Source organism: Erinaceus europaeus, chromosome 12 (assembly GCF_950295315.1).
Source record: "Erinaceus europaeus chromosome 12, mEriEur2.1, whole genome shotgun sequence".
Taxonomy (NCBI): Eukaryota; Metazoa; Chordata; class Mammalia; order Eulipotyphla; family Erinaceidae; genus Erinaceus; species Erinaceus europaeus.
The window spans coordinates 3,603,423-3,609,748 of NC_080173.1; positions in this window are offsets into that span (position 1 = coordinate 3,603,423).

A 6,326-nucleotide genomic window follows, 5' to 3' on the forward strand; every position below is an offset into this window, starting at 1 on the left:
AGGACCAAGGTTCAAGCCCCCATCCCCCACCTGCGGGGGGGGGAGCTTCACCCTCTCAATTTCTCTATCCAATAATAAATTTTAAAAGTACATTTAGGGTGGTCCAGGAGGTGGCACAGTGGATAAGGCACTGGACTCTCAAATGTGAGGTCCCAACTTCAGTCCCCAGCAATACATGTACCAGAGTGACTCTGATTCTTTCTCTACTCTTTCTCATCAATAAATACGATCTTTTTATTATTTAATATATTTATTCATCTTCCCCTTTTGTTACCCTTGTTTTATTGTTGTAGTTATTATTGTTGTTGTTATTGATGTCTTCCTTGTTGGATAGGACAGAGAAATGGGGGGGGGGGAGACAGACACCTGCAGACCTGCTTCACCGCTTGTGAAGCGATTCCCCTGCAGGTGGGGAGCCGGGGGCTTGAATCTGGATCTTTATGCCGGTCTTTGTGCTAACGCCCGACTCCCATAAAAGCTTTTTTAAAAAATGCAGGGGGTCAGGCAGTGGTGCAGTGGGTTAAGCGCATGTTGGCGCAAAGCGCAGAAACCAGCGTAAGGATCCCGGTTCGAGCCCCCGGCTCCCCACCTGCAGGGGAGTCGCTTCACAGGCGGTGAGGCAAGTCTGCAGGTGTCTGTCTTTCTCTCCCCCTCTGTCTTCCCCTCCTCTCTCCATTTCTCTCTGTCCTATCCAAACAACATCAACAGTGGCAATAATAATAACCACAACGAGGCTACAACAACAAGGGCAACAGGAAGGGGGGAAAATGGCCTCCAGGAGCGGTGGATTCATGGTGCAGGCACCGAGCCCAGCAATAACCCTGGAGAAAAGAAAAAAATAAAAATAATGCATTTGGGGAGTTGGGTTATGCATATGTGGCGCAAAGCGTAAGGACCATCGTAAGGATCAAGGTTTGAGCCCCTGGCTCCCCGCCTGCAGGGGAGTTGCTTCATAGGCGGTGAAGCAGGTCTGCAGGTGTCTTTCTCCCCCCTCTGTCTTCCCCTCCTCTTGATTTTTCTCTGTCCTAACAACAATGACATCAATAATAACTACAACAAGAAGGGCAACAAAAGGGAATAAATTAATATTTTTTAAAAAATGCATTTGGGCTAAAAGTCTAATGGAGTCGGCGGTAGCGCAGCGGGTTAAGCACAGGTGGCACAAAGTACAAGGACCAGCGTAAGGATCCCGGTTCGCGCCCCAGCTCCCCACCTGCAGGGGAGTCGCTTCACAGGTGAAGCAGGTCTGCAGGTGTCTGTCTTTCTCTCCCCCGTCTTCCCTTCTCTCCATTTCTCTCTGTCCTATCCAACAATAGTGACATCAGTAACAACTACAACAATAAAATAAGGGCAACAAAAGGGAATAAATATATTTTTAAAAAATCTAAACAATGTTTAAGTCAATAACTTGATTATTTTTTACCCTTTGCCCCTAACTTTAGAAATGACAATAAGAATTCAGACCACCCTCTCAGCAAATTATTATAATAATAATGTTTTTAACAATTGAACAAAAGTTTACTGTCAAAACATCTGAGATCAATTAGTACAAAATTTTTAAAACTTAAAATTTGATTTATTTCAGAGAGAAAATGAAACAATATTCTTAATTGTGTTAAATGAAGTGTGAGGTCTCAAAATTCATGTAAGATGGGTGAGGGATGAAGCATTCTTGAAACAATTGCTCATAATTCACTTAACAGTCAATAAATTGTCCTGTTTCATTATCTCAAGACTTAGGGTAATTGTGGGGACCTCTAGTATTTATGCTGAGTTGTTGTGAATAACATACTGTTAATATTCTTTTATCCTTTAGACAGTCAATGTATTGGTTACATCAATAACATATGCTATCACATATCTTTGAAAAGCTAGCTAAAACCATGGCAAATTAACACTAACAATGTGGTTTTAATTTTCTTTTGAATGAAAAGGATAGAAATTATCAGTCGGCAACAAAATGGGAAACTGGCCTCCAGGAGCTGTGGATTGGTAGTGCGGGCGCCAAGCCCAGTGATAACCCTGGAGGCAAAAAAGAAAAGAAAACACAAATCATTCTACATTGTTAATTTGTAAATAAAGTTGGTGCTAATTTGAATGTAGCTTCTCATCAACTAGTGACAAGCTTAAACTCGCCACATGTGGTTAGGTCAAATCCATTGTTGTAAAGATCTCAGATGTTTCTTATTTTAACATGTTCACCCTCCAACTAATAACTCCATGTCTTCTGATGCTGTTTGGGGGGTGTTTAATTTTTTTATATTTGTATTTATTCCCTTTTGTTGTCCTTGTTTTATTGTTGTAGTTATTATTGATGTCGTTGGATAGGACAGAGAGAAATGGAGAGAGGAGGGGAAGACGGGGAGAGAAAGACACCTGCAGACCTGCTTCACGGCCTGTGAAGCGACTCCCCTGCAGGTGGGGAGCCGGGGGCTCGAACTAGGATCCTTATGCTGGTCCTTGTGCTTAACCCGCTGCACTACCGCCCCTCCCAAAGGTAGCTTTTTTTTATTATTGTCTTGGTAGAGAAGTAACGGCTACAGTCCAGTTGTCACACAGGTCGTCCCTGACCCTTTAAGGATAGATGTCCCCGCCCTGAAGATAAGACCATCAGCACCACCACCTCCGCCGCGGCCGGCTCCACACTGGGCATCGCTCACTCCTCCATGGCCTTGGCCTTGCTTCCACAGACAGTTCAATATCAAGTGTCATGCTATAGATTACTTTTATGTAGATTTAGACTTGGGAATGATTTCTGCATTGTATTAGTGCAACAATTGTTGAGGAATCTGATAACTTTAGAAGAGATAAGCAAAAATAAAAGAGCTCACATTCCAGAAAGAGCAAAGATACAGCTAGACAAGAATAAAGCGTTTTTTCCTTAAGATGCATATCATGTCTGTGCTGCAGCTGAAAGCACACGGTCGTGCCTCACTCCAGAATACTAAACAGCTGGCCTCCCACTCATCTCCAGTGTCTGCAGAACGCAGGGCAGATCTTTTATTCAGTGTTCCCACTTGATACAAATGCTGTTTAAGACTGCATCTGGAGGTGGGGGTATAGCATAATGGTTATGTAAAGAAACTTTCATGCTTGAGGCTCTCAAGTGCTGGGTTCAATCCCCCACACCGCCATAAGCCAGAGCTGAGCAGTGCTCTGGTTAAAAAAAAAAAAGTGCATCTGGGGGGTTGGACCTGCAAGGGGGTCGCTTCACAGGCGGTGAAGCAGGTCTGCAGGCGTCACGTCTTTCTCTCCCCCTCTGTTTTCCCCTCCTCTCTCCATTTCTCTGTCCTATCCAACAATGGCATCATCAACAATAATAACTACAACAATAAAACAACAAGGGCAATAAAAGGGAAAATAAATAATAAAAAAATTAAAAGGGGGATGGCAAAATATCAATAGCTCACTTGGATAGTGTTGCCATGTTGCAAACCAGATCGAGCCTGACGCCCTCCACTCTGAAGGAAACGTATGGGCTATTGACTCTCTCTCTCTCTCTCTCTCTCTCTTAAAAGGGGAGAAAGTTATGCTCCTACCCAAGGAGGTAACTCTCACTCATTTTCTTCCCCGTTTTAAGTTCTTATACACTATGGAAGTGTTTATGTCAGGGTTTTACACTGAGGAAGATACTGGCTTACATTACATCCAAGAACTCTTCCTAGTAAAAGAATTTGCAAATGCCTTTTTAAGAAATGACTAGGGGGGTGGTCTGGGAGGTGGCACAGGGGATAAAGCATTCGATTCTCAAGCATAAGTTTCTGAGTTCAATCCCTGGCAGCACATGTACCAGAGTAATGTCTGTTTTTTTCTCTCCTATCTTTCTCATAAATAAATAAATAAACTTTTTTTTTAAAAAAGGAAATAACTAGGGGGCCAGGTGGTAGCACAGCAGGTTAAACACACATGGTGCAAAGTGCAAGGACTGGCAGAAGGATCCCGGTTGGAGCCCCCGGCTCCCCACCTGCAGAGGAGTCGCTTCACAGGCGGTGAAGCAGGTCTGCAGGTGTCTATCTTTCTCTCCCCCTCTCTGTCTTCCCCTCCTCTCTCCATTTCTCTGTCCTATCCGACTACAATATCAGTAACAACAACAATAATAACAACAACAATAATAACTACAACAATAAAAAACAACAAGGGAGAATTACCTACTTCTTCTATAAATGGTAAACTGTCAAAACAGTTTCCTTAGAACCCTGGGGTTTGTAACAAAACCATGCAGTTCTGTACTCAGAGTGGATGTAAGCTGGCAGAGCTGCCCAAAGCCGGTTTCATTTCTTTCTTTCAGATATACCTAGAGCCACTGGTTGTTTCCAAAATGCATGTCCTATAGTAGTCCCATCGTTTGGGTAAGAAAACATGTGGAGCCCCACTCGGGCAAAGTGAACCGAGATGAAGTAATTGTGCAGTGATCCGTCAGTCAGAGTCTGTCCAATGAACCAGAGTGCTGGGACTCTGCCTCGTACTGACCTGGAGACGGTTCACTGAGCTGCTTGTATGATGTTCCCATCATCCCGGGAGGCTCAAAACAGACAGGAAATGCATTGCGTTTCCGTGGTCTGGTTTCCTTTCCTAAAGAGTCACGTGATATAAGTTGGGAAGTCATGGGGACCCTCTAAGTGTCCCCCTGAATTTGCCCAAGGAGAAAGCTTCCTATTAGGACGGTAGATGTTGGGAGGAGTAAGTCCACCTATTCAAAATATATACCACTGTGGTCATATAAACTATGCCATACAGAGCCAGGGAGATGGCAGAATGGTGATACAAGAGGCTTTTCACGCTGAGGCACCAGAGGTCCCAGGTTCAGTCCCCAGCACCGCCATAAGCCAGAGCTGAGCAGTGCTCTGGTGAGACAAACAGTGTAATGGTACTTTGATACCTGAGGCTCTGAAGTCCCAGGTGCAATCCCTTCAAGCATCAAGAGCCAGAGCATCTATGGGGGTGGCACCATCAGGCTCCCTTCTCAGATTTCTTGCTCTGTATCTGGATCACTTCCCTTCTCTAGCCTTTGGGCTTCCCTACAGATGTAGTCACCCCTCCCACATACACACACAAGCCTGTTATCCACACAGCGGGAGTTAGCCTCTCTAGAGGAGAATCTGTAGAATCTCCTTTAATTTTTAAAAAAATTTTTTTATTTAATTTTTTTAATATTTATTTTATTTATTTATTCCCTTTTGTTGCCCTTGTTGTTTTATTGTTGTAGTTATTATTGTTGTTGTCGTTGTTGGATAGGACAGAGAGAAATGGAGAGAGGAGGGGAAGACAGAGAGGAGGAGAGAAAGACAGACACCTGCAGACCTGCTTCACCGCCTGTGAAGCGACTCCCCTGCAGGTGGGGAGCCGGGGTTGGAACCGGGATCCTTACGCCGGTCCTTGTGCTTTGCGCCACCTGCGCTTAGCCCGCTGCACTACAGCCCGACTCCCTCCTTTAATTTTTTAATATCTACTTATTGGATAGAGATAGGAAAGGGGGAGGTAGAGAGGGAGAGAGACAGAGAGACACCTGCAGCCCTGGTTCACCACTTGTGAAGCTTTCCCCCTGCAGGTGACTGGGGGCTTGAACCCGGGTCTTCGTGCACTGTAATATGTGCACTCAACCAGGGGCACCATTGGCTGGCCCCTTCAGAAGGAGAGTCTGTCCCTAATTAAAGCTGGTGGTCACGTCTTTCCTGTTTCCCTTACACCCTAACAGACAGGCCACCCGCCTTCCTGGAAGCAGTCTGTCTCCTAGCACTGAGGAGCCGGCCACATTCAGAGGCAGCTGGTTAACAATGGATCTTCCTACTGCTCCTGCCTTTCCCTCCCCCAGCCCCTCACTGCTGCGCCCTGAAATCAGCCTCCCTGATAAGTTAGGAGCCTGTAATCTTCTGCCTTGGGCGGTGCTTTCTGGGGAATCCAAACTAAGACGGTTGGTATTGTCCACGTAATCGTGCTGCCTTTACATTAAGCTGTCTAAATCTTCCTCGGTGATAGAACCCGGGTCTGGGATTGTAGAATACAGTACAGAGCAGATTCAGACCTGGCCAGGAGACGTCTGAGAGTCTAAAGGAGGTCAAGGGGGGGCTGGGCAGTAGCGCAGCGGGTTAAGCGCAGGTGGCCCAAAGCACAAGGACCCAGATAAGGATCCGGGTTTGAGCCCCCAGCTCCCCACCTGCAGCGGAGTCGCTTCCCAGGCGGTGAAGCAGGTCTGCAGGTGTCTGTCTTTCTCTCCCCCTCTCTGTCTTCCCCTCCTCTCTCCATTTCTCTCTGTCCTATCCAACAAGGATGACATCAATGGAAACAATAACAACAACAACAAGGGCAACAAAATTGAAAAAAGGGCC